The 26,914-nt window shown below is 45.1% G+C and overlaps 1 long non-coding RNA gene across 1 annotated transcript; it reads right to left on the bottom strand.

Moving 5' to 3' along the window:
- Nucleotides 1-17,645: 17,645 nt before the first annotated feature.
- On the bottom strand, nt 17,646-26,878 carry LOC306642952. Its single transcript, XR_013758734.1, has 3 exons — nt 26,773-26,878; nt 20,245-20,308; nt 17,646-17,795 (listed from the first exon to the last, which is right to left on the bottom strand). It is a non-coding gene; the product is annotated as an uncharacterized lncRNA (long non-coding RNA).
- Between the last annotated feature and the right edge of the window lie 36 nt (nt 26,879-26,914).

Genomic DNA, 26,914 nt, shown 5'->3' on the forward strand with positions numbered 1-26,914 from the left:
AGATCTCACTGAGTCTTTTAGTGCCTCACTAAATTGCTGAGGCTGGCTTTGAACTGAAAATCCTCCTGCCTCAGCCTTCAAGTCACTGGGATTATAGGCATGCGCCAATATGCCCAGCTAATGGTAGAATTTTCTTTTACAATATTGCACGCGATACAACAATATAATTTGGCCAATATCATGCCCCAGCATGTCCCCCCTCCCTCCATCCCTTCCATTCCTAGGTCCCTTTCCTTTACTGATCTCCCTTTGATTTTCATGAGACCTGCCCCCATCTTTCCTTTTTCCTTTCTAGCTTCCACATATGAGAGAAAACATAAGACCCTTGATCTTCTGACTTTTAGTACTGGAGGTTGAACCCAGGGACACTTAACCACTGAGCCACATCTCCAGCCCTTTTTTGTATTTTATTTAGAGACAGGTCTCATTGAGTTGCTTAGGGCCTTTCTAAGTTACTGAGGCTGGCTTTGAACTTGAGATTCTCCTGCCTCAGCCTCCCAAGCCACTGGGATTACAGGTGTTCACCACCACGCCCGGCTATTATTTGTTTTTTTTTTGTTTTGTTTTTTTTTTTGCAGTGCTGGGGATTGAACCCAGGGACTTGTGCTTGTAACTCAAGAACTCTGCCAACTGAGTTATCTCCCCAGCCCTATTTGTATTCTTGATGACTGCCATTCTAACTCATGTGAGATGAAATCTCAGTGCTTTTTTTTTATTAAAATCTTATTTTTACAGACCGCATTTTGATTCATCGTACACAAATGGGGTACAACTTTTCATTTCTATGGTTGTACACAATGTAGATTCACACCATTCATGTAATCATAAACATACATAGGGTAATAGTGTTTCATTCTACTATCTTCAGGGTAGTTTTGATTTGCATTTCCCTAATTGCTAATGATGCTGAAAGTTTTTTTCATATATTGTTGGCCATTTGAATTCTTCTTTTGAGAATGTCTAATTCTTTCCCCATATGTTAATTGGGTTATTTGATTTTTTTGGTGTAAAGTATTTTTAAGTTCTTAATATATTCTAGCTATTAATCCTGTCAGAAAAGTAGCTAGCAGTTAGGTGCAGTGGTGCACGCCTGTAATCCCAGTGACTCAGGAGGTTGAGGCAGGAGGATTGTGATTTCAAAGTCAGCCGCAGCAAGAGCAAGGTGCTAAGCAATTCAGTGAGACCCTGTCTTTAATAAAATACAGTACAGGGCTGGGGATGTGGCTCAGTGGCTGAGTGACCCTTAGTTCAATCCCAGGACCTCCCTGAAAAAATTAAAAAGTAGCTAGCAAAGATTTTCTCCCATTCTATAGGTTCTCTCTTCACATTCCTAATGGTTTCTTTTGCTTTGCAGAAGCTTTTTAATTTGAGGCCATCCCATTTATTAACTTGTGGCATTACTTCCTGAGCTTTAGGGGTCTTACTGAGAAAGTTGTTGCCTGTACTTATATATTTGAGTGTTGACCCTACTTTTCTTCTAGGAGCTGCATAGTTTCTGCTGTAATTCTTAGGTCTTTGACCCATTTTGAGTTGATTTTTGTGTAGGGTGAGAAATAATGATCTAGTTTCATTTTTCTGTGTGGGAAGTCATCCTTATTTAGCAGAATCAGACTGGGTTGAGCCATGGGATGCAGAGGCCTGGCTTCTTAGGAATGGCCGGGAAGCATGTGGAGCTGCATGGGAGTGCTCTCTGTCTCCTTCTGGAATATTCTCCCTTAAGAGAATGGCTCCCCTAACTTCACCCTATCCTGTCCATCACAGAAGAAGCTCCTGGTTCTTGCCCCCTTTACCTGTATGTTATAAATAAAAGAGAGTTGGGCGAGTTGTTCTAAGAGGCCAGAGCTGGTATGGTCAGACCCCCCAGGCCCTCACTCATTTAAAAAGAGTATTGTCTCTTCTGTATTCACTGAGTAGATAAGTTTTTTGGATAATAGATAGAAAAACTGCCAACATCCTCCTCCAGCAGTTAACCCTTTTCTCACCCATGTGGGATATGGCAGAGAGGACCCCCACACTTCGGGATAACTGGATAACGAGTTTTCCCAGCACTATGTGTTAATAAGGCTGTCATTTCTCCAATGTTTTTTATTTTTTAGTCTTTTTTTTTTTGAACTGGGTGTCAAACCCAGGGCTTTGCGAATGCAAGGCAGATGCTTTGCCACTGAGCTACATCCCAGCCCAATGTTTTTTTATTTTAATCTGGGGTTCCTATGAATAAAGCTGATCTGTACAGTATTTCCATATGACCCATATACATGCTCCCATATACTTTAAATGGTCCCTAGATTACTTATAAAACTCAATACAAGTGCTATGTGAATAGCTATTATACTGTATTGTATACAGAATAATGACAAAGGAAAAAGGTGTACATTTCCAATACAAATACAACTTCTTTCCACAAATATTTTCTGTGATTGGTTGAATTTGCAGATGGGAACCTGCAGATATGGAGGAGCACCTGTACTTTTTTTATGTTTCGCAGTGCTGATCGATGGAAACCAGGGCCTTGTGCATGTTAGGCAAGCACTCTGCCTCTAAACTACATCCCCAGCCCCCAACTATACATTCTTACACATGTCATTAATATATATATATATATATATAATATATGTTATATATAATATATACGTATCATATGTATATTCATTCAAGACTAAAATTGCTGGTATAACTTTAGAAAATTCTACCAAAACATTTTCAAAAAGATCGTATTAATTTATACTCTTACCAGCTGTGTGTAAGAGTTCCAGTTGCTCCACAACCTCAAAAAATCTTTGGTATCATCCTTTTAAAAAGTTTAAACCATTCTCAGTAGGATGTGGTGGCCCATGCCTATAATTCCAAGTGACTCTAGAGAGGCTCCAGCAGGAGAATAATAATTTGGAGGCCAGCCTGGGAAAATTTAGCAAGACCCTGTCTTAAAGACAAAAAAAAAAAAAAAGGAAAGAAGGAAGGAAGGAAGGATTGGGGTTATAGCCCAGTGGTAAAGCACCCCTGGGTTCAATTCCAGGTACAAAACAAAAATTTTTTTAAAAACATTCTGTAGATGTTGTAGTGTCCATAGTCTTAATTTGAAGAGATTCCCCACCAATGGGTGATTGTCAGTGTTACATTGCAAGAGCAATGTGATCACCTTGGAAAACACAGTTTGTCAAAGGGAACAGTCTATGGCACCCTGAATTGAGTGGAATTCTTCTACTAAAGAAGTTTGCCTTTTATACTGGCTTCAGGTCTATTTATCCTATCAAGGAAGTTCATCTAATTTAATTTTTATCAAGTTTTATTTTGTTTTTAGCTTTCAGTGATAGAGCCAGGGCCTGGCACATACCAGGCAAGAGCTCTACCAGAGCCCTTTATAAAATTTTATTTTGAGACAGGGTCTCATTAAGTTGCTCGGGCTGCTTTGAATTTGAGATTCCCATTCTCCTCAGTAGCTGGGATTATGGGCATGTGCCTGGTTTCTTGTTTGTTTTTGTTTTGCTTGTTTGGTGCTGGAGGATTGAACCCAGGGCCTTGCATGGGCTAGGTATAATTTTGAGTTAAAAAAAGTTAAGTATACAGCGAGGCATGGTGCAGCATGCCTATAATCCCAGTGATTTCGAAGACTGAGGCAGGAGGATCACAAGTTCAAAGCCAGCCTCAGCACCTTAGTGAGGTCCTAAGCAACTTAGAGAGATCTTTATCTCAAAATAAAAAATAAGAAGGGCTGGGAATGTAGCTCAATGGTAAAGCACCCCTGGGTTAAATCCCCAGTACTATTTCTACTACTACTAGTACTACTACTACTACTACTAATAATAATAATAATAACATACAGTGAATTTTTCAAATGTCTTTTTAGCATATATGAAGTATACATAGAGACAGCAAAATAAGGTAAAAATAAATGAATGGGGTTCCCTTTGAGGGAGTAGTTCATTCATTCATTCATTCATTCATTTATTTTTTGTACCAGAGAGTGAGCCCAGTTCTTCACACATGCTAGACAGCCTCTCTACCACTGAGCTACTTTTGCAAATTGTTTTATTTTGAGACAGGTTCTTAGTAAATTGCTGAGACTAGCCTCAAACTTGCGATCCTCCTGCCTCAGCCTCCTGAGTCCTGGAATCACAGGCATGTGCCACCATGCCTGGCTTGGAGAAAAGTCTTACCACCCACTTTGTCACCCCAGTTCCTAAATAACTCAGTAACCTTCCCTAGCAAGTCTCTCAGTCAGATGGTGATCACTCCTCCAAATCATGTTTGAAAGGTAGGGGCAACGACTTGTATAATTTTAGCCACTAGAGGGCAGTCATATCTTTAAAATACTTTCAAAGAGGGTAGCGGGAGGACAAACCCAGTGCCTTGGGGATCTGGAGCCAAAGTCAAATCAGTGAGGAGACTCACTACTAGAGGGACACAAGCCCAGTACCCAAACTGCCCTACTCAGGCCTGGGACTGTACCAATTTGTCATGAGGTTCTGCTCTCTCAAAAAATGGAGGGTGATGTAATGAAACACGATATGGACCATGAGGAACTAGATCAGAGGGTCTCCCAAATCAAACAATTTCCAAGGAAGTTAACTGCACAGGAACCCCTGGAGGGGGCCGAGGACACCACAGACCTGCCACCCATCAAACACACACTCAAGCGTTGGTCAGGGAGCATGTACTGAGCAATAGCTACTCTAATCAACAACCAGTTCTGACATTGGGCTGGAGACAAATAAATTTGTTCTGGCTACAAAGAGAAGACTGGCTCGCAGAACATTATGAGAAAGTGCTAAGGAGGGCCTGAGCCCTGAGCACCCAGCAGGATGTCCCTTCCCTCCATTCCAGGGTGAGCAAGTCGGGGGACGCCCAAGACCCCAGCCGGTCCAAGTAGCAGAAGCAGCCCTCACCCGTGGGGTCCTGCCAGCTGAGGAGTGCCTTCCTCTCCTTCCACTTCCTTGGCTGGTGTGGAGGGATCGACTTTCAGTTTTTGGTTGGTTGGTGAGTTGGTTGATGGCTTGCTGTTACCTTGTCCAAAGTGTTTTGTCAACCAGGCTTCACGGAGCATGCCTGTAGTCCCACCGACTCAGGAGGCTGAGGTATGAGGATCACAAGTTGGAGGCCTGGGCAACTGAGGGAGACCCTGTCTTAAAAAAGTAGGGGTGGGCTGGGGATGTAACTGAGTGCTGGAGTGGCTCTGGTTACAATCTCCAGACAGGGCCTGATTGTGTGCATGTCTCTAATTCCAGCACTCAGGAGGCTGAGGAAGGAGGATCAGTTGGGCTCAAGAGTTCCAGTTTTGCTGCCTTTGCAAAGTAGCAAAAGCTTATCTCAAAAAAAAAAAAAAAAAAAAAAAGCAAGCAAGAGACTCAGGCTCCACCCAGCCTCCTCTCACCTCTGTCAATGGTGCAGAGCCTACTTAGACGAGAGGGAGGGAGGGGGGCGGAGATAAAGGGAGGAAAGTGGTTCATTCGTCCAAAATCTTATCCCCCACAGGGCTGTGAGTAAGCAGCTCCTTGGCCCAATTCTAGCATGTGAACTCTATGAACATCAGTTATTACAGGCTCACAGTTCCTTATTGGAATTTCCAAAGCTCCCAAAGCTCTAAAACCCAAAGGTTTTTCATAATTCAGTTGGCAAAATCTGATCTGACCTGAATTCATTGGAAACAAAACCTTACCTGAACCACCATTTGGTCAACTCCAGAATCTAAGGCGTGGGAGGAGGACTGGTGCCCTCCCAAATGTCGAGGGGTATGAGTTTCTGGAATAATCACCTGCTTTCTAGAATCTGGAACATTCTGAGCTCTGAAACACAGCTAGCCCTGGGTACCTGCTTCTATACGAAATCTGGGTTCTCTGTCTTATTTCTGCTATTACCTAGCGTGCGACGCTAGATGTGGTGGACAGATTCCAGGGTGTCCGTAGTAAAGTCCAGGTCCCCTGCTGCTCATGCCAGTATAACCAACCCCTTCCTTTTGAGTGTTAGTTGGTCCTTGGGGTAGTTCATTTTAGGAGTTGACTTGGCTAGATTAAGGGGCACCTAGAGAACTGGTAGAGCTTTCTTTCTGGTTGTGTCTGTGAGGACAGTCTCCCGGGAAGACTGGCATGTGAGGTGGGGTTGGCCCTCATTGTGGGTGGGATTGATCCCATTCAATCCACTGAGGATCCAGATAGAACAAAAAATTAGAGGAGGCAACTCTGGCCCTCCTCTTCTCCCTCCCGCCCTTCCTTCCTGAGCCAGGGCACTCTTGTCCTCTTGCCCTCGCAGGAGTCCAGGCTCTCACACCAGTGTCGTCAGACCCTCGGCCTTGAGCTGAAAGTTACACCATCAGCTACCCTGGTTTGGAGGCTTTCCAACTTGGAAAAAGCTACTGGGATCTCAGGGTCTGTTGTGGGAATTCTCAGCCTCCATAATCACTTGAGTCAATTTCCCTAATAAATCCCCTCATCTACCTGGGGATGGTGGCATATTCCCCAAAACCTATATTCCCAGCTACTCAGGGCTCTAACTGTAACAGGATTGCTGGTTCAAGGACAGCCTCGGCAACTTAGTGAGACCCAGTCTCAAAATAAGATAAAAGGAACTGAGAATGTAATCCAATGCCAATGACAGAGCGCTTGCCTAGCATGCATAAGGCCCCAGGTTTGATTCCTTAACATTGCCCCCTCCAAAAAAAAAAAAAATGAACCTGATTTAATCAGTCAAAAAACTTCAAGAGAAGGGTCAGACCCCTTTCTGAGGTCAGACTTTTAGTTGTTGGCTTTGTGGAAGTTGCCATGCTGTACAAGACCAATGGAGAGGCCATTGGCAAGGAACTGTGGGCCACCTTCAGCTGTGACTCCATCCAGTGAGCACCAGCAAGGAAACAGTCCTAGAACTGCAAGAAGATGAATTCTGCCAACAGCCTGAGGGAGCCTGGGAGGAGATGTTCCCCCAAGTCAGCCTCTGGAGAGCCTGCAGCCCCAGCCGACACTTGGATTGCAATCTGGTGAAACTGGGAGCAAAGTTAGCCACTGCCTCAGGCTCCCTGTTCACAACACCAAGCTAAGTGTGTGTTAGTTTTATTTATTTTTTTGCAGTGCTAACGATGGAGCCCAGGGTCTTGTGCATGCTAGCCATGGGTGTGTTGTTTTTATCTGCTAGATGGTGATAATTGTCAGCAACATGGAGAACTACTACTTTAGAGATGTCCCTTAGCCTCCCTGGGCCCCAGGTGCTCCTCTGTACATCAGGGAGATGGCTGGACTAGGTCTACCTAGGAACCATTCAGGTTCTAGCTTTTGCAGACTGTATGTAGGTGGCAGATGCTGTGTGCTGTAGTGTTGGGGAAGGGAGAACAGGCCTCCCCTGGGTGGGCGAGCAGACGGGCCTGGTTTTGTGGGTGCCAAGGAGGTGTGCTGTTAAGGCGGCTAGTGCACAGACAGAAAAATGCATGCAGCCAAGGACTCGAGTCTCCAGTGACCCATTTGCCAGGCTGGACACTGATCACAGCTGGCACCAGTCCTGGCTGCAGAGGCGATCAGCTTTCAAGAGCAGGAAAAACAAACGTTCTCTTTTCCCAGCTTGTAAGGCAAGCTCCACCATGCTGGACATTTGCCCTGCCTCTTTGAATTTAGGCGTGGGGAAGAGTCCCCTCTTGGCAATCTTCATCTTCAGGCATCTGCAGCTCTTGGGCTTGTGACCTCTAGAACCTGGGGACCTCATGGGGAGCTGAGTCAGGGAGGGCATTAGGTTTCCTTCTGGCTTTTGGCAAATTTGGAAAGCAAGCGAGGTTGTGCTTCTGTTTTTCCCACCCAGTCAGTCTGCCAAGCCTCCTTGCTTCCTGTGTCTCTCACCATCTGCAGGGGTCCCAGACCCCCATGCACCCCAAGCTGGAGCATCCATGTTCTGTCCTCCCTCCCCCAAATCCTCCCTCACAGCTGCCGCTCTCATCTGACTGTCTAAAGGAATTGTCCCTTATTAAATTCCTTGGGGGATGATCTCATTAAGCCTTGTTATGGGTCACTTCTATTTCAGGGAGAATAAATGTGCTGCAATCTATGGGCAGCTAGTTAATTGAAACCTGAAGAAGGGGTTGGGGGGAGGGGAGCCCCAGTGAGGTGACAGAGAAAGCCTGAAAGTGTGAGGAGTGTCTGGCCCAGCCAGGAGCTGGGTGCTGGTTGGAAGGAGGAGGCTGGGGTACCTGTGAGCGGAGCTGATAAGGAAAAAGACCCAGGCCTTGGAGGGGGAGGGGGTCAAACCCAGTGCCACTTGCAGCCTGATCCACTGAGGTAGCATTGCAGCTGCCTCCCAGGACTCTGTGCTCACCCCTGCCCAGACACATGAGTCCAGACCAGCGCCAAGTGATAAGGGCCTGGGCCAGGATGTGGCCACAGTGATGGAAAGAAGGAGATATAAGAGAACTTGGAAACAAATTTGATATGAGGATGATGGAGAGGAAAGAGCCCAAGATGACCTTTAAAGATCCCTGGAGAATGGAGATTGGTGCCACAATACAAGCCCAACAGAAGCCTCAGATCAATGCCAAGTCTACTGCTCTGTTTCAAGAATTCCTCTTCACTAGTTTAAAACCAAAAATTTCCCTTTCTGCCATTTTCCAGCTCTTTCCTGATTCATTTATTCATGTGTATGTTCAACCCAAAGAAACTGACCTATGGAAGGTAAGACCACCAGGCGGTCTATGAAAGGGCTGAACCCTGGCAAATACTAACAAATACATTTCTTGGACCAAGCACCTTAGTTCGTTCAGAGTAGTTAGTTGCTCTCAGCATCTCTTACTTGTCCTCTGGTACTACCCAAAGTCACAAATTCATTTGACTTAAAGGCCCCCAACCCAAAGCTTTATTCATCTTTGTATTCTTTCCTCTACATTAGTTCTCCTACAGTTTAGCACAACTGTTTGAAAAGAGGGTATTGAATCCAGGAACTCAGTCATGTTAGGCAAGAGCTACATCCTCAGCACTGTTTATTTTTTTATTTTTGAACAGGGTGTCATGAAGTTGCCCAGGTGGCCCTCAGACTTGGCGATTCTTCTGCCTCACCCTCCTGAGTTGCTGAGATCACAGGTCTGCGCCACTGCTCCTGGCTACCTTTTCTTTCTATGCTCTTATTCTAAGGATGTTAAAGTGCCTTATAAAGTTTGTTTTCAGGAAGTCAGATTTGGTGGTACATGCCTATAATCCCAGAGACTTGGGAGCTGAAACAGCAGGATCAAAAGTTCAAAACTAGAGCTGGGGATATAGCTCAGTTGGTAGCATGCCTGCCCTTGCATGCACAAGTCCCTGGGTTCAATCCCCAGCACCACACACACATACAAAAAAAAGATCAAAACCAGCCTCAGCAACTGGATTCAATCCCCAGTACCAAAAAATTAAGAGAAAACAAATAGAGTTTGGTTTCAGGTTGGGGGTGGCAGTCCAGCTCAGTGGTAGTGAGTTTAGCATGCACAAAAACCTGGGTTCAATTTCAAGCACCAGCAAAAAAAAAAAAAAAAAAAAAAAAGTTTGATTTTTTTTAAGTAAATGTGGGGTGATTCTCTATTTCAGGAAAAAATAACAATGTGAGTTCCTGATGTGGATTATGACATGGAACCTCCATTCCTGACTCCTGTAGAGAGGGTTTTGTTTGAGTCCCACTCCTGAAATCTCTCTTGGCCTCTCTTGGGAAGAAGAATGACTCTCCTAATTGGAAAGTTGCCAGGAAGGAACTGTGCTCACTTAAACTTTGCTTTACCCTTTTAGGGCTTGCTTCTAAAAGAGGGTATGTTCTCGCCAGGCAAAACACCTGCCCTTTGTGGGAGGGCTGGTGTTCAGCACTCCCAGTACCTGAGTAGTCTGTCTGCTTTAGCAATGACAGAACAGGAAGTCCCTGGGTACTGTATATCTACACTGTGTCCTCCAGTGGAACTGTATCTGCCATAAAGTTTAAATATCCACCTGTAGCCAGGCAAGGTGGCACACACCTGTAATCCCAGCAGCTGGGAAGGCTGAAGCAAGGAGGATCTAGAGTCAAAGCCAACCTTAGCAACTTAGCAAGGGCCCTAAGCCACTGAGTAAGAACCTGTCTCTGAATAAAACATTTTCAAAAGGGCAGGGGCTAAGCGCCCCTAGGTTCAATCCTCAGCACCAATAAATAAATAAGTGAAAATTTAAAAAAATTAAAAGTCCACTGTTTCCTCTGCCTTATTTCTCCATTGGTTGCAAACTTGAGGAGAGGAAGAGAGAGGGTTATTTATTCCACACCCTTCCAGCCCAGCAAGGAGAAAAGAAATACAACCCATCGTAGTCCACGTTGCCAGTGAGCCTTCCCTGGGGAGTTCATTCTTTTTTTGAAACTCCTCTCTCACAGGTGCCTCCTACCACTCATTCCCAGAGGAAGGCGCACTCATTTCCAGAATGGCCTGACTCTCTCGTTCCTTGTGACTCTTTCCAGGTTCCCCTCTTCTGTGCTGCCAAATTCTCTTCATTCTTGGAGTCCTGGCTCCGAGCCCTCCTCCTGGGCGAGTCCTCCCTGAACGGCCCAGGCTGCACCTGCAGCTTCCTTGTCTCTGTTGCTAAGATTCTGGTTGCATATTTCTATTGTGCTGTCATTATAGTCCTCATGTTAGGTGACTTCATGCCTGTCTTCCCCACTAGGGCAGGCCAGGTTGAGGAAGGACTTCCTTTGGTCACATGTGTATCCCTGGTGACTAACATGGTGCTTGACTCCAAAGCAGGTGCCCTGAAATTCCTGCTTCGATGAACGAGTGGCGGGATATAATTTTGACATATTAAACTGTGTTTTTCTCACAATATTCTGCCCTACTCCTTCTATTTCAACCGTCCTCCCAGGCAGGTCATTCCTTGTGTCAGGGATTTGGGCTTGGTACAAAGCAGAAGAAACCGATGATTTTTCTTGTCCTTTAGAAAAAGAAAGAAAGAAAGAAAACAAAACACAACTAGGGCCTTGCATGGTGGCCCACACCTGTAATCCCAGAGACTCAGGAGGCTGAGGCAGGAGGATCATGAGTTCAAAGCCAGCCTCAGCAGTTTAGCAAAACCCTAAGTAACTTAAGCAAGACCTTGTCTCAAAAAATAAAAATGGCTGGGGATGTGACTCAGTGGTTAAATGCCCCTGGGTTCAATCCCTGGTACAAAACAAAACAAAAACTAGGGCTGAGGATGTAGCTCAGTGGGGAGTGCTTGCCTCGCATGTGGGAGGCCCTGCGTTTGATCCCCAGCACCACAAATAAATAAATGGGTAAAAATCCTCAACGGGGTTTCATGCCTTGGCAAAGAATTCTGTTCCTCACACATGGTATGAAAACAGAGCCCAGCTACAGTGCATCATTGGGTTTTGGAAAATGAGGAATCTACATGGACAGAGGGAGGACTAGAGACCTCATAACTTCCTGGGCACCTGGATTCTGGGGGTGCCTGGCAGGGAGAGGGGAGCGGAATAAGGCCTCAGCACTGAATGCCCAGATGGACTCCTCTGCCAAGTGGGAACTGCGACGGGTTGACATATTTGACTCCATGGAAATGTTACAGGCCACACTATATGGGCAATGACAAAACAGACTCCATTTTACCCTGAGACTCCATGTCAGGTAGGAAATGCTTCTCCCATGTGAACACCCTGCCTCTGTACCCGTCAACAGTTGCTTAGCATAGCATGTTTGGCAACACAAAATGGCAATTTTTATATAATGTAAAATTGTTCTCTTTTTGATTCCTATTTATCTTAGACAATGTACCGTGTCAACAGTGATTGTCTAGATATTAGTAACCATTCTTTAACTTGTACTCAGCTAAGATCATTTTGACCCACTTCCCCTTCTGCTTACAATTTTAGATCTCATGATGTTAGTTTGTAGTTTTGAATCATAGCAACAGACACTTATGATTGATGTACTGACTTAGGGTATAAAAACCCTTGCATCCCTATGATGGGGCTGTTCTCCAAATAGCCACTTTGGGCATTGTGTGAGACAGTCAGTCTGCAGGCTAATAAGACTCTCAGATTTGGACTTCTCAGTAGTGATGGTCTGTTCTTAAAATTGTGTCCCACAACAGGAAACTTAGGAGTAGAAGCTAAATTGACTTGGTTGGGGATGTAACTCAATGGTAGAGCAGGTACTTACCTGGGCTTGATTTCCAGCATTGCAAAATACATAAATAAATAGAAACAGATTTATAGCAAATAAAGAAAATGCTTTTTTTTTTCTTTTTGGGTACCGGGGATTGAACTCAGGAGCACTCGATCACTGAGCCACATCCCCAGTTCTGTTTGGTATTTTATTTAGAGATAGGGTCTCACCGAGTTGCTTAGTGCCTTGCTGTTGCTGAGGCTGGTTTTTGAACTCGCAATCCTCCTGCCTTAGCCTCTGAGCCGCTGGGATCACAGGCATATGCCACCATGCCCAGCCCAAGAAAGTACTATTTCTTGCATATTTGAGTTAGAGGATTAGATTATTCACTACAAATGAGTTCTGAATCCCTTGTTTAGTTCCTGAAATGCTGCCCTCACTCCCCATCTCCCCCAGTTTTGCCAAAGATTAAACCTGAGGGGCACTATACCACTGAGTCACATCCCCAGCCCTTTTTTAAAAATTTATTTTGGGACAGAATCTCATTAAATTGCTTAAGGTCTTGCTAAATTTGCTAAGGCTGGCCTCAAATTTGCAATCCTCCTGCCTCAGCCTGCAGAGTCACTGGGATTTACATGTATGTACCACCACAGCTGGCTCAATTTTGCCAAATCTTGAACTGGTTCAGAACATTTTATTCCCTCACTTCTTGATTGGAATGTGGTCATTTGGGGAATGTTTTTTCATTCTGAAGATGTATTCTCATAGCAGCCCGGGGCAAGCCTGGCATTGGGGGGAACCCTTCAGTGAATGGATGCTTCCTCCCAGAGACCAAAGGTCCCAGGAAATAAAATTCTACATTCCCTCAGTGAAAGTAGAGAGCGGAGGTGCTGCTTAAGGTCAAGTTCTACCCCTGGGAGACTGAGGAAGAAGTCCCACACAGAAATAACCCCAGGTGGGGCTCTGCAGAGAAAGAAGGATCCCTCCAGCCTGCAGGATGATGCCACTAGTCAGGCGTGGTGGCACATGCCTATTATCCCAGCTACTTGAGATGCTGAGGCAGGAGGATCCCAAGTTCAAGGCCAGCCTGGGCAGTTTAACAACACCTTGTCTCAAAATGAAAATTAAAAGGGCTGGGAGGAAGCTCAGTGGTAAAGGGCCCCCGGGTTCAATTTCCAGGGAGGGAGGGAGGGAGGGAGGGAGGGAGGGAAGGAAGGAAGGAAGGAAGGAAGGAAGGAAGGAAGGAAGGAAGGAAGGAAGGAAGGAAGGAAGGAAGGAAGGAAGGAAGGAAACATGTGCCAGGAAGGGCAACAGGCCAATATCTTTCTGAGGCTTGACTAATTACCTCCTCTCTCCCAGGGAAGCCTTAGAAACAATGAGCATCCCCTTCCCTCTTCTCTTTAGCCTCACTCTGTCCTTGGTGCCCTCAAGGTGAGAACAAAGGTCCCAGGGAACCAGATGGGGATGGAATCTCCCTCTTCTTCCCACGCGGTCTGTCTCCTAGTAGACCAAGGAGAAGAACTGCACTGAGCCGCAAAGAGAAGAGCGAAAACCAGGACAAAAGGAGAGAAGAAGGAGATCTGTCATTTGGGGGACAGCCGTCACTTTGGGGTCCCTCAGAAGCAGAATGTGAGAAGAGCTTGCTGACTGGCTGGGGCAAGTCCTTGTCACGGTGACTTTCCTGCGTCTCTGGCATATGCCCACAGGCAGGGATGGTTAACCTTGGCAGTGATGCACAGTCCCACCCCTTTGTAGCTGGGGGGCAGTGTCTTTGAGGCCTCCAGGAAGACAAACTGTTTCCTTGACATTCCTGGCTCTTCCAGTTCAACAACATCGCTGGAGTTTTTCTGACTGAGGACACACCTCTCTGAAGGGACAGATGTGAAGACACATCATTACAGGAAAGGATCAGAATCTGCCAGGACAGGAGCAGCTTCCTGCAGTCCTGCAGCAAAGGGCCAGTTTGAGTTATGGTTGCCCCTCCCGACAGCCCTCATCCTTAGGTGGACTTCAGATAGGGTCTTAAAGGTCTCTGGGAAAATTTTTGGACAAGTAAGTGTTCCAGGGAAACTTTTTCAGTACTTTTTGAAAAGGCCTAAACATTCTATATTTGGATTCTAACTATAATCTATTGTTATTTTATTTAGTTTCGGCAGCACTGGGGATTAAACACAAGGGCATTCTACCACTGAGCCACAACCCAGCCCATTTTATTTTTTTATTTTGAGACAGGGTCTCACTAATTTTCTGAGGCTGGCCTCGAACTTACAATCCTCCCTGCCTCGGCCTCCCAAGTATATGGGATTATAGGCAGTACCACCATGCTCACTTTATCTACACTTTCACCCTAGTCTTATCCCTTCATAGAGGGAAACTTCCCCCCACAACAGCAATCTTTTCTGTCTCTAAATTATTATGACATTAATAATTTATAGCACAGATTTAGCTGTTTTATTGTTTTTGTTTTTTTTTTTTTTTAAGTTAGTCTTGCCTTCTTAGATTGTAAATCCTAGAGCTTCTTGTTATTTCCCAGGTTTCTGGAAATTGGCATTTCCCAGGTTTGGAAGAGTTGGGATTAAGGATTAATGTGAATATACAGAGGACTGTGTGTTAAACTGGTCTTTCTATGCCATCAGAATGTTAGGATTTGAGGGATTTTTGGGGGGCACCGGGGATTGAACTTTGGAGTGCTTAACCACTGAGCCACATCCTCAGTCCTTTTTTTGTATTTTTATTTACAGACAGGGTCTCACTAAGTTACTTAGGGTCTCTTGAAATTGATGATGCTGGCTTTGAACTTGTGATCCTCCTGCCTCAGCCTCCTGAGCTGCTGGGATTAGAGGCATGTGCCACCACGCCCAGCCTGTGATTTGAGGATTCTGTAAAACTGGCTAAGAAAAACATCTAACTCTGCCTAGCTGACCTGTCTTGTTATGTGAAATTCCTACCTTGTATGTCACTCTTTGATATATTTCAGAGATGTGTTTGTATTAGTTGGAGGAAAGTATTCCATCATGAGAGGCTAATATATTAGTCAGTTATCATTCTAGTAAGAATTAGTTTCCATAATAAATCAATGCTAAAATATGGAGACTGGCAGGCTTAGAGATTGAGTCATAGGCCAGGAAGGTTTGGTTATTGAAAGGAGGAACGGCAAGAAGATTGAAGTTCTAGGGCCTTAAATGAGAAGAGAAGGTATTGGCTGGGTCTTGAGCATAGTGGGGAAACATACACTCAGGAAAAACTTTGATTTCATAGTTTTGCCTTGGATAAGGATTCCTTGAGTGAAGGCAACTCGTTTAGGAGACAATGTTCTATTTCATTATAGTTCTCTGAGGGCAAGGACTGGCCCTTATACATTTTGAATGTCCTTTAATGTGATACCAAGTTTTCATGAGTGTGTTTTCTTTCTGGTAGCAGGTTCAGCTTTGGAGCTCACCCACCAGTTTTTATTTTTATTTTTATTTTGGTGGTGGTGTCAGGAATTGAACCCAGGGCCTCGTGCATGCAAAGCAAGCACTCGACCAACTGGGTATATCCCCAGCCCTCACCACCAGCTTTATGTGTATCCTGGCCTGTGGTGAGGTCTCCCTGTGAGCCCAGGGAGGGATTTTTGAGATGCCTCCTTTTTGAAATGGGTCTTTTGCCCTTCTGGTGACTTGACGAACTAACAGAATAAACCACAAGCAGAATTAACAGACAGGAGCAGTTCTACTAAACACTTCGGGGATATATTTCTCCAAAAAGAGAAGTTAGTAAAAAGATACCATTACTTGACCTTGGTGTTCTCTTTGGCAAAATAAGAGAGCGACTCTAAGGTCCACTTCTAGGCCTCCTGGTTACTGAGGGTCTCTAGGGAAGGAGGCCTCTCAAAGTTGACTGGTGTCCTGTGGTCCTCCAGGCCTGCCCAGCTGGCTAGGGGCCCCTTCGCCCACCCTGCTGCCTCCCCCAGCTCTGTAAACCCCTGCTTCATCCTTCTCCTGGAGAGCCCATCCTCTTTCCCCCAGGCCTGATGCCTTTGCACCAAGTCTTCAAGAGAGGGCTCACATGAAATATTTGACTTTTTAATTTTAGGTCATTGTTGCTGTTTTCAGTTTATTGAAGTACTTTAATGAATGCTTGAATTGTTTTCATGCCAGTTCTTTGAAATGATCAACATATTATAAAACATAATAATGAGTTTAATTCCCAGCCTCACAACACACACATGCTATGGCATTGCTAAATCCCTCAAATGTATGTATATATAAATAACATATATATATATATATATATTTTTTTTTTTTTTTTTTGGTCCCAGGGATAGAACCCAGGAACCCAGGGCACTTAACCACTGAGCCACATCCTCAGCCCTTTTTACGTTTGCTTAGGGCCTCACTAAATTGCTAAGCCTGACTTTGAAGTGGCAATCCTCCTGCCTTGGCCTCCCAAGTCACTGGGATTATAGCATGTGCCACTACTCCTGGCTACCCACAGATGTATTCTGTAGCAGAAACGATTTGGAATTTGGAGGCACAAGAGAAAAACTAACTCTTCTTTTTAGTGCTGGTGGCCCTGGACAAGTCAACCATTCACCCATTTGAAGCAGGATAGAAGAAAGAACAGGTAGAAGACAGCAAAAGGGAAGGAGTACTAACTGGAAATCTAAAAGCCCCATAAGCCCCATGATCAGACTCATTCTTCAAACCTGATTTTCCTCCAGGCCAGTCACTCTCAAATTTCTTGGAAAATCTACAAATCTTAGAGTTACTGTGAAATCACTCGTTTATGAAAATTATCCCCCCCGACAATTTTTTTTTTTTTTTTTTTTTTTTTTTTTTTTTTTTTTTTTTTTTTTTTTTGCGGTACTGGGGATTGAGCCCAAGGATGCTCTGCCACTGCTTTACTCTCAGCCCTTTTTATCTTTTATTTTGAGTCAGGGTCTTGCTCAGCCTGTTCTTGAACTTGCAATCCTCCTGCCTCAGCCTCCAAGTATTTGGAATTACAGGCTGTGTCACGGCGCCCAGCTAAAATTGCCTTATTTTGATTAAAGCTTATGTGCAATGTTCACTTACACAATATATTTTCAGATTAGATAAAATAAAGGAGATGTATTTTAAGAAACTTCATAATATAGGCACATGCTAAATAATACCTAGATAGAGAGGACAATGCCAACCTGAAGATCCCAGAGAATGCCAGACCACCATGAAAGTCTTGATCAAAAATTTAAAAATGGCTGGGGATGTGGCTTAGTGGTAAAGGTCTCCTGAATTAAATCCCTGATACAAAAAACAAACAAATGAAAAATCATTCTGATGCTGTGACACTGTTTACTCAGTCAGGGCAAATTTCACAAATCAATCCCCAAAGCTGCCCCTGCTTCCACACCTGCCACAGGCAGGGTCTCCAGATTATAATTATGTCCGGCAGACTGTAAATCTTGGGGTTTCCATGACTGTCCTCTCAAATTTGAAAATTCAACCTTTTTTACCCCCAGCACTGGAAATGTAACCCAGGGCCTTGTCCATGCTAAATTCCCTACAATCTCTCCCAGAACTCAGGGAAGCACTTTACTTATTCCCACCCATTTATTATACTTTTATTTATGTACTTATTTTTTGTAGTGCTGAAGATCAATCCCAGGGCTTCATGCACACTTGGCAAGTGCTCTATCACGGGGTCACATCCTCAGGCCTACCAGTTTATTACAAAGGACACCACTCAGGAACCCACACTGAAGAGATGAATGAGGTATGGATGTGCGCTCCACCTGTAAGGAAAAAAGCAAACCACGGAAATGAGGAGAGGAGAGGCTGCCCATCGGTAACGCAGGTTTATTCAAAGCTGCGGAGGGGGCCTGGAGACACTGGACCCGTCTTCTGCTTACAATCTGAGGTAGATAAAGGGGAGTGGAGGGTGGTGGTGGGGCGGCTAGGTCACTGCTGGGGTAGTAGGCAGGAAAGGGTCCTTGTGGTGTTACCTTCTTCATGAACTGGGTGTTTTCAGGATTTAGTCCTCCATAACAATTTCCTTTCTTATGGCGATGGTCTGTTTGGGGTTTATTTGCATGGTGATGGAACATTGTCTGGGGTTTAGGTCAGGTTGAGTCAGAGTGCCCAAGAGGTGACTCTTGTTCTAAGACAGAGGATATATTTCAAAATGGCGTTGCCCATGTCAAGTTCTACCTGACACCACGCACACCACCCTCCCAGCACTTCAGCACGTCCTCACCACGTTTACAGCAGGAAGTTCCCCAATTCCTGTCCTTTTGGGGAGTTTATTCAAGTTCCGTGACACAGGTATGCATGGCTGAATCACTAACCTTTGGTGATTGAATTCCATCTCCAGCCCCTTTGCTCTATCCCATCAGGCAGGTTTGGGGCTGGAGATGGGGGAGAAGGGTGGGGCTGCAAATCCCAACCCTCTAGGCAGGCTATGGGATCCTCTGGTGACCCTCCCCTCTTCTGAACTTGGCGGGAACCCTCCAAGAATCACCTCATTAGCATCAACACTGAAGTGGTTAAAAGGGGCTTCTAATGAATCACAAGACTCCCATCAGGAAATTCCTAGGGTGTGAGAAGCACGTGCCAGCAACTGGGATAAAGTTCACTTGTAAATAATTTTTAGGTTCTACCACAGAGCCTCTGACTTCCTTATTTAAATACCATAGTTGTTGGAGATGGAGGTGGGAGGTGGAGGCCTGGTTGTTCAAGGGCTTTAAAGTGAATAGGAGCTAGAACTTGAACTAGGTGTCTCCTGCTGCTACTCATGTGGAAGCAGTCCAGGGCCGAAGGCCCTTCCCTCCTTCCTAGTGTTTTCCATTCTCTGCTTCCCCAGTCCTCAGTTTTATCCTTTTCTTCTGGCCTCCTGGGGTAGTCAGCATGCAGTCCTTTGCTTCTTCAGGTTGTCAGTGGGCTGGGGGAGGACCTCTTTTCCTGCTGGTCTTGACCTTGGCACTCAGATGGAAGTTTTGGTAAGGCTAATTGCCTATGGTACACACTTGTAATCCTGCATACCTAGGAGGCTGAGGCAGGAGCATCACAAGTTGGGGGCCAACCTCAGCAACTACCAAGGCCCTGTCTCAAATAAAAATTAAAAAGAGCTGGGGATGTGACTCAGTAGTAGAGCACTTTTGGGTTCAATCCCCAGCCGAGGGGGAAGTCTAAGTAAAAGTATCACATGCTGCTTCTCCACTAGTGCTTAAAAAAGAAAGCTCAGGGACCTGGCAGATGTAGCTCAGTGTACAGGGCTTGCCTCCTGGGCTGCAAGGGCCTCGGTTCAGTCCCCAGTCCAGCACTGGAAATAAAGAAGAAAGCCCTGGGGGCTGTGGGGGTTGCTTCTGTGTAGAAGTCTTGCTTAGCATACGTGGGGCCTTGGCACAACCCCCAGTATCAAAAATGAAATCAAGGGCTAGGGTTGTGGCTCAGTGGTAGAGCACTTGACTCTTGTGTGAGGCACTGGGGGTTGGCATGAGATCTGCTGTTTTGCTGCTGCCATTATTCGGCCTCCCCCACACCACTTTACAACCTGGGTTTTAGCCTGAGAACCTCTTCGCCAGCCATTGGTCTGTTGTTATTAGCCCACTACTTAAGAATAGCTCCCCTGATTCTCTCTCTCTCTCTCACCCTGCAGGCAAACACTCTGCCTGTCCGCTTAATGAAATCTCTTGCGTGAGTCCCGCATCTGGAGTGGTTTCTGGGTGCTATCACTGGGTTCAATTCTCAACACCACATATAAGTAAATGAATAAAATAAAGGTCTATTAACATAAATTTTTTTTTTAAATAAAATAAAAGCTGGGCCCACTGGCACACACCTGTAATCCCAGCGGCTCTGGAGGCTGAGGCAGAAGGATCACGAATTCAAAGACAGCCTCAGCAACTTAGGGATGCCCTAAGAAACTCAGGGAGACTTTGTCTCAAAATATGAAAAAGGGCTGGAGCTGTGGCTCAGTGGTTAAGTGTTCCTGGGTTCAATGTCCGGCACAAAAATAAACAAACAAACAAACAAATAAAATGAAATAAAAATTAATTAGTTAAATAAAGCCCAGACTTTTTATGCTCACATTCAGACCCCAGACTTCCCTTCCAACCTTCTCTTTCCTCCTGTTAGGGGATAGACAGGTATAAGTGAAGGGAACACAAGATAAAGGGAATAATTCCATAAAATGGGTCCACTGTGCTGACCCCCACATGCTTTATTTTCCAAGAAGCAATTTACCTGCTGCCCTGCCAGGCTTAAGTGGACAGGATATGTTACATTCTTCAGCAAACTGGCCTGTAATCTGCAGGAGAAATGCAGACCGGAAATAATGTTGATAAGAGGAAGCTAAGTCCAGCTTCCAAAACTCAGGGAGATAAGGATGATTCCTCCTAACCACAAAATCTGTAAGAATTTGCGGTTCCAATTAGAACGGGTCAGTATGAACCAAAGTGACCTAAAGTTGTCAGGGCAGTGGGTATTTGAAAGTCTGACATCACCTTGCTGCCAGTCAAAAGTTAAGAGGTGGTCCTGGGCAGGACACTGGAAAACTTCTCTAGGATCCCAATAAAACTGGAGTGTGGGAGAGGCATGTGGTCCCTTTCCTCTCTGAGAGGGCCCCTTCTTTCCCTTGAGAGAGTCCCCTTCCCCTTCTCCTAGCCCTTCAATAATTCATTCCTGTTACTCTGAGCAGCACATCTAAAATCTTTCTGACTTGATCGCAGTAAGTGGGGTTTGAAGGGGGATTCTTCGCTCTGCCTCAGTTTCTCTGCAGGTCCCAGCTCTGTAACACTGGCTCCGCTGCTCCACCATGGGCAGCCTGGCCCTTAGGTCCTTGTCCTCCAGATATCCCAGGGGCTCTTGCTGCCTCCTAAAGAAATCAGCTGCTCTGCATGTGTGTTCCTCCATCATGAGTTTAGTGTATCCTTTCCACCAGGTCCTGTGCTGCACACCTAGGGGCCGAGGAGGGCAGAGTCCCCTCCTCCTTTTTAGACACATTTAATCAGGTGGGTCTACCCACACTGTCCCCACCACCAGCTTCTCATCCACTTGACACCTGGCACTGTCTCCTTGCTTTGACATTCTTGGAGTTTCTTTCTTTCTTTCTTTCTTTCTTTTTTAATCCCTTGGAGTCTCTTTTCTTCCTTCCTTTTTTTTTTTTTTTTCCTTTTATTTTGCAGTACTAGAGATACATATCAGGCAAGGGCACTACCACTGAGCTGCATTCCCTGCCATTCCATTTTTATTTTTGAGACAGGGTCTTGCTAAGGTGCCTAGGCTGACCTAGAACTTGCAATCCTCTTGCCTCCCGCCTCGCCTCTGTCCCCTGCTGTGGTGGTGCCTGGCTCCTCCTTGCAGGTTTCTGAATCTCCAACATATTTCCTTCACTCACCGGATGGCCACCCATGTTCTTGGGGTCATGGTGTGAAGGCCAGAGCAGGACAAGAGGCTCTGTCCTGTGTGACTGTACCCTGGTTGTCAGATGCATGAGAAAGGGTATGCCCCCTGGGAACACACGAGGGGGGATGTTAGGAGATAAACACATGGGTGCTGTGATGGGTAGTTGGGTGCTAGTCTGGATGGGATGTCAGGGGTCAGGCACAGTATCACATAGGGTGATCCCTTCATTAAAATATATGAGAGGAAGCCAGTTACGGTGTTCTGCATCTATAATCCCAACTTCACAGGAAGTTGAGGCAGGAGGATCTTATTTGAGGCTACTTTGGACAATTTAGTGAGATCCTGTCTCAAAAAAAAAAAAAAAAAAAAGGTGTGTGGGCACTAGCAGTACAGCTTAGTTGGCAGATTGCTTGCCTAGCATGGACAGGCACTGGCTTCAATCCTCAGTACTATCAAAAAAAAAAGAAAAAAGAGGCAAAACCAAAAGAGAGGTGAATTCATACTTGTTGATTCATTTATAACTCTCCTTTATATTTGTTTTTACCTTTATTTACTTATTTATTTTTTAGAAATTACAGACTTTTACTTATTTATTTATTTATTTTTTAGAAATTTCAGGTGTGGCAAAAGTATGCCTGTAAATCCAACAACTCCAGAGGCTGAGGCAGGAGGGTTGCAAGTTCAAGGTCAGCCTCAGCACTTAGTGAGGCCTTAAGCGACTTAGTGAGAACCTGTCTCAAAATTAAAATATAAAAATGACTGGGGATATAGCTCTGTGGTCAAGTGTCCCTGAGTTCAATCCCAGTACAAATAAAAAAAAGAAGAAGAAGAAGAAGGAAGAAGAAGATAAAGACTTTCCATATGTACCAGGAATTCGCGAGATCCACTGATTGGAAAGAGGACATTGGAGCTGAGTCCCAGAGCACTTTACCCAAGACAGCAGAGCCACCATCATCCATCCCAGAGGACAGGAGAAGCCCAGGGAGATGCTCTTTCCAGCCACTCTCGACCACCTTCTGGCTCCACTTTCGTGACATCTCTTTGTCTTGTTCCATTCTGGTTCTGGTTCTAAGGGAACTTATTGCTCTGGAAAAATGAGCCTGTAGCTGGGCACAGTGGTACAAGCCTGTAATCCCAGTAGCTTGGGAGGCTGAGACAGGAGGATGGTAAGTTCAAAGCCAGCCTCAGCAATTTAGTGAGGCCCTAAGTAACTAGCAACGTAGTGAAACTCTGTCACTAAACAAAATATAAAAAATGGTTGGGGATGTGATTCAGTGGTTAATTGCCCCTGGGTTCAATCCCTGGTAGAAAAAAAAAAAGGAAGAAAAATATGAGCCTTTGGGGATGGAAATGTCCCAGTATTGGGGCAATGAGAGTCTGTGTGCCTAGGTGGGTGATGTGGAGCAGTACCACCAGGACAGTCCCATCTTACAGTGTTCCCTCTAAGCCAGGAATTGTGGGAGCTGTCCACATGTGACTCATTGTACCTGCACTCTCTGCAGAGTCTGCAAGGGAGTGTTAGGGGTCATAGCTGTTTGATAGGCAAGGACACTGAGGCTCAGTGAAGTTACAGAATTGCCTGAAGTTTACTCTACCAGAGTGAGGCACAACCAGGTCCAAATTCAGATCTATCAGATTTCAGGGCACCTGGTTCTGACCACTCTCTGACCTGCCACTACTCAGAATCCTTTGACTGATGTTGGGTGGTCTCAAGGAATCCTTTTAAGATTGAATACTTAGTCCACATTCATTCATTCACTTGCTTCAAGACTAACAATTGTGATTTTTTTTTTTTTTTTTCAGTGCTGGGGATTGACCCCAGTAGTTGAGATATATCCCTAGCCCTTGTTATTTGAGACAACGTTCTGCTAAATTGCTAAAGTTAGTCTCAATCTTGTGATCCTCCTGTCTCAGCCTCCTGAGTAACTGGGATTATGCAGGATGCAGCTCAATTCTGTAGAATGACACTGTGAGGCAAAGCAAGGAAAGTCAACTCTGGAAGTGGTGACTTGTTTGAGGTGCAGAGGCTGCTGTAGTGCAGAGGTTCAACATGCCCCCAGAATCCACTGCCCTATGGCAGGGGCTGGGTAACTGGAGTGAATGAGTGGATGTGTGTCCACTCGTGTGTGCCTGTGTGTGTTACCCTAAGGCCAGGGGAGGGTGGTCCAGTTTTTAGCAATCTGAGAAGAGAATGGCTCAGAGTCCAGAGATGAGGGGCTCCACTTTCAATCAAAACAGCGGTTCTATGGGCTGTAGTTGTAGCTCAGTGGTAAAGTGCTTGCCTAGCATGTATGTGACACTGGGTTTGATCCTCAGCACCACATAAAAATAAATAAAATAAGCGTATTAACAAAAGTGATTCTAATAATAGCAGCCATTTTCTTTTTTTTGTGGTGCTGGGGATTGAACCCAGGGCCTTGTGCTTGCAAGACAAGCACTCTACCAACTGAGCTATCTCCCCAGCCCAATAGCAGCCATCTTATAGTGCACATCGCCATGGACTTCTGCTTGGTGAGGAAGGAACAGACTACAAAGTCAGAATCTGATGGCCCAGGCCACCATGTCTAACCGGCACTTGCTGCAGGTCCAGCCCATTACAGATGGTGCATCAGGTGCACGAAATGCTGTTGAAGAGTGACTCTGACAAACCTGGTTCTGACAGAAGTCGAGAGGACCATTGCCATGGTTCAGCAGTAACAACACAAACAGGTTAAGGGGTGGGTATTTTGTCGGAGGACATCTGTGGGCAGAAGAGTCTTGACGGAGTGGGTAGCTGGGAAGGAGGGGGCAGCAGAGGTGGTGGGGTCTGGGGAGAGCTCCGTGTAGAGCTGGTTTTATGATAGAGATGACACTTCAGGAACTTAAAGAGCTGAGTACTAGATGAACAGGAAACTCTAGGAAACAATTCCAAGGCAGAAATAGGATCAAATGGCTGGTCCTTCTGTTCCCACAGAAGAGGAAGAAGAAGGCAACGATCTCACTTAATAATTGGTAGTAGGGCTGGGGATGTAGGTCAGTGTTAGGACCTAGCACGTGTGAGGTCCTGGGTTGGATCACTGTAAGAGGGATATTAGTAATTAGGATATTTAGTAGTTCCAGAAATATGCAGTCTATTCACTGAAGAGCACTAAGATGTTAGTATCAAACAGGAGAGGGAACCAAGATGGTTCAATGTCATCAAGATCCTACCTCAGTATTTCTGCATCATTGGTGAGACTCAAGGAATCCTTTTAAGACTGAATGTTTGTTTAGTCCAGAATTTACTCACTTCAAGACTAACATTTTTTTTTTTTCAGTGTTGCGGATTGAACCCAGGGGCTGAGGTATATCCCCAACCCTTTTTTGAGATAATGTGTTTTGCTAAATTGTCAAAGTTGGCCTTGAACTTGTGATCCTCCTGTCTAAGGCTCCTGAGTAGCTGGGATTGTAGGCATGGGCCATCAAGCCTGGCTATAGCTGTGATTTTTGTAGTTATTTTCTTTTCTCAGTTTCTCCTGAGCCTGGGCCTTTGTCACTACCCCACAACTTCTCAAATTCCTTGAGGACTAAGGCAGCAGAAAATGAATGAACAAATTCATGAAATAACACATAAGATATTTATCTGTCACACACTGGCACGTAGTATGTTCTTAGTGAATCTCAAGAAGGCAGTTCATGATTGTGGTTTAAAAAGTGGGCTGTCTATGTTGGAATTCAATTCTGACACTTACCAATGTGTCATCTTGGGCAGGTCACTCAGTGCTTCAGTTTCTATCTTTGCAAATTGGGGAATTAGTAATAGCTTCAAACTCATAGGGTTGTTATGAGGATTAAATGAATGAATTCTTTTTTATTGTTGTGGTAGTGCTGGGGATTGAAGCCAAGACCTCAGGTGTGCCAGGCAAGTACGGTACCACTGAGTTACATCCCCATCTAAGGTGGAATAACTTCTAATGTTTTGTAGCACAGAAGTATAACTATGATTGACAACAAGTAGTTGAATATTTCCAAATAGGTAGTAGAAACCAATGAGCAGGCAACAGGTATTCCCAGAAAATGGGGAGGCTAAAGCAGGAGGATCAAAAGTTGGAGGGCAGGCTGAGCATGGTGGTCCACACCTGTAATCCCAGCAGCTCAGGGGGCTAAGACAGGGAAGATGGCAAGTTCAAAGCCAGTCTCACCAACGGTAGGGAGGTCCTAAGGAACTTACTGGGACTCTGTCTCAAAATCAAAAATAAAAAGGGCTTGGGATATGGCTCAGGAGTTAAGTGCCTCTGAGTTCAATCCTTGGTACTCAAGGAAAAAAAAGTTGGAGCCAGCCTGGGTAACTTAGTTAGATCTTGTCTCAAAAAAAAAAAAAAAAGTCTGGGGCTCTGGATTCAATACACAGTGGTGATGGGGGTGGCAGTGGTAGGGAAGGATCTCAAAATAGCTAGTGGCAAAGATTTTGAAAGTTCTCAACACAGTGATAAGTGTCTGAAGTGATGGAGATACGATTTACCTGACCTGATCATGACATACTAATTTTGAAATGTTACACTGTACCCCATAACACAATTATTATATGTGAATAAAAAATATACTTAGCTAAAAATATATTTAAATCCAGCTCACTGGGGTGAGATGGGGGTTCTGAAGGGGCAGGTCTAATGGGAGACTGTCAAAGGGGCTGTGGGGCCAGTGTTGTGGAATTTTCACAATCTCCTCCAGGGAGTCTCCCACAAGGTTCCAACACAATCCACTGACACCGGGTACTGGGGATGAAACCCAGGCCTGCTCTATGATTGAGCATCAGTGCCCTTTTTATTTGGGGTGCTGGGGATTGAACTCAGGGCCTTGTGCTTACAAGGCAAGTACTCTACCGACTGAGCTATCTCCCCAACCCCAAACTCTGGTCCTTGTGCATGCGAGGCAAGCACTCTTAACTGAGCTATATCCCCAGCCCTATTTTTTATTATTTATTTTTTTTTGAGATAGGGTCTCACAAAATTGCTCAGGCTGGACTCAAACTTGGAATCTTCTTGCCTGAGCCTCCCAAGTACTTGGGATTACAGGCCTGGGCCACCGCATCAAAATCAAGCATAGCTATTTTAAAGGGAAAGATATGAATGTCACAACAAACTCCACAACTATTTATAATTACAATGCATTAACAAAAATATCAAGGTAGGAATGATAAATGTAGCAGAAAAATATGAATAATAATTAAAAAAAAAACAAACGGTAAAGACTCTTGACATTTTCTCCTACAGTCTTTTTTTATTTTGTCCCCCTTTCGGAACTCTGCATTGCTAGCAGGAAGCAAGATCTTGAGCTGTGAGGCTGTGCTCCGCATCTCCTCCTCCTTCGGAAGCCCTCTACCCTCTAAATGGCTTGTGCTCGCCTCACCTTTCTCCGGGTCCCGCATCCGGAACGAATTTCTCCCCCGCCCTCCCACCTCCAGAACGGGCCTGGAGAACTCAAACAGCGCCGTTGCGTCACTCTTCCCAGGGCGAGCTGCTAATCCGAGGAGTGACTCTGCAGAGGTGGA

Source organism: Sciurus vulgaris (genome assembly GCF_902686455.1).
Source record: "Sciurus vulgaris genome assembly, chromosome: 13".
NCBI lineage: Eukaryota > Metazoa > Chordata > Mammalia > Rodentia > Sciuridae > Sciurus > Sciurus vulgaris.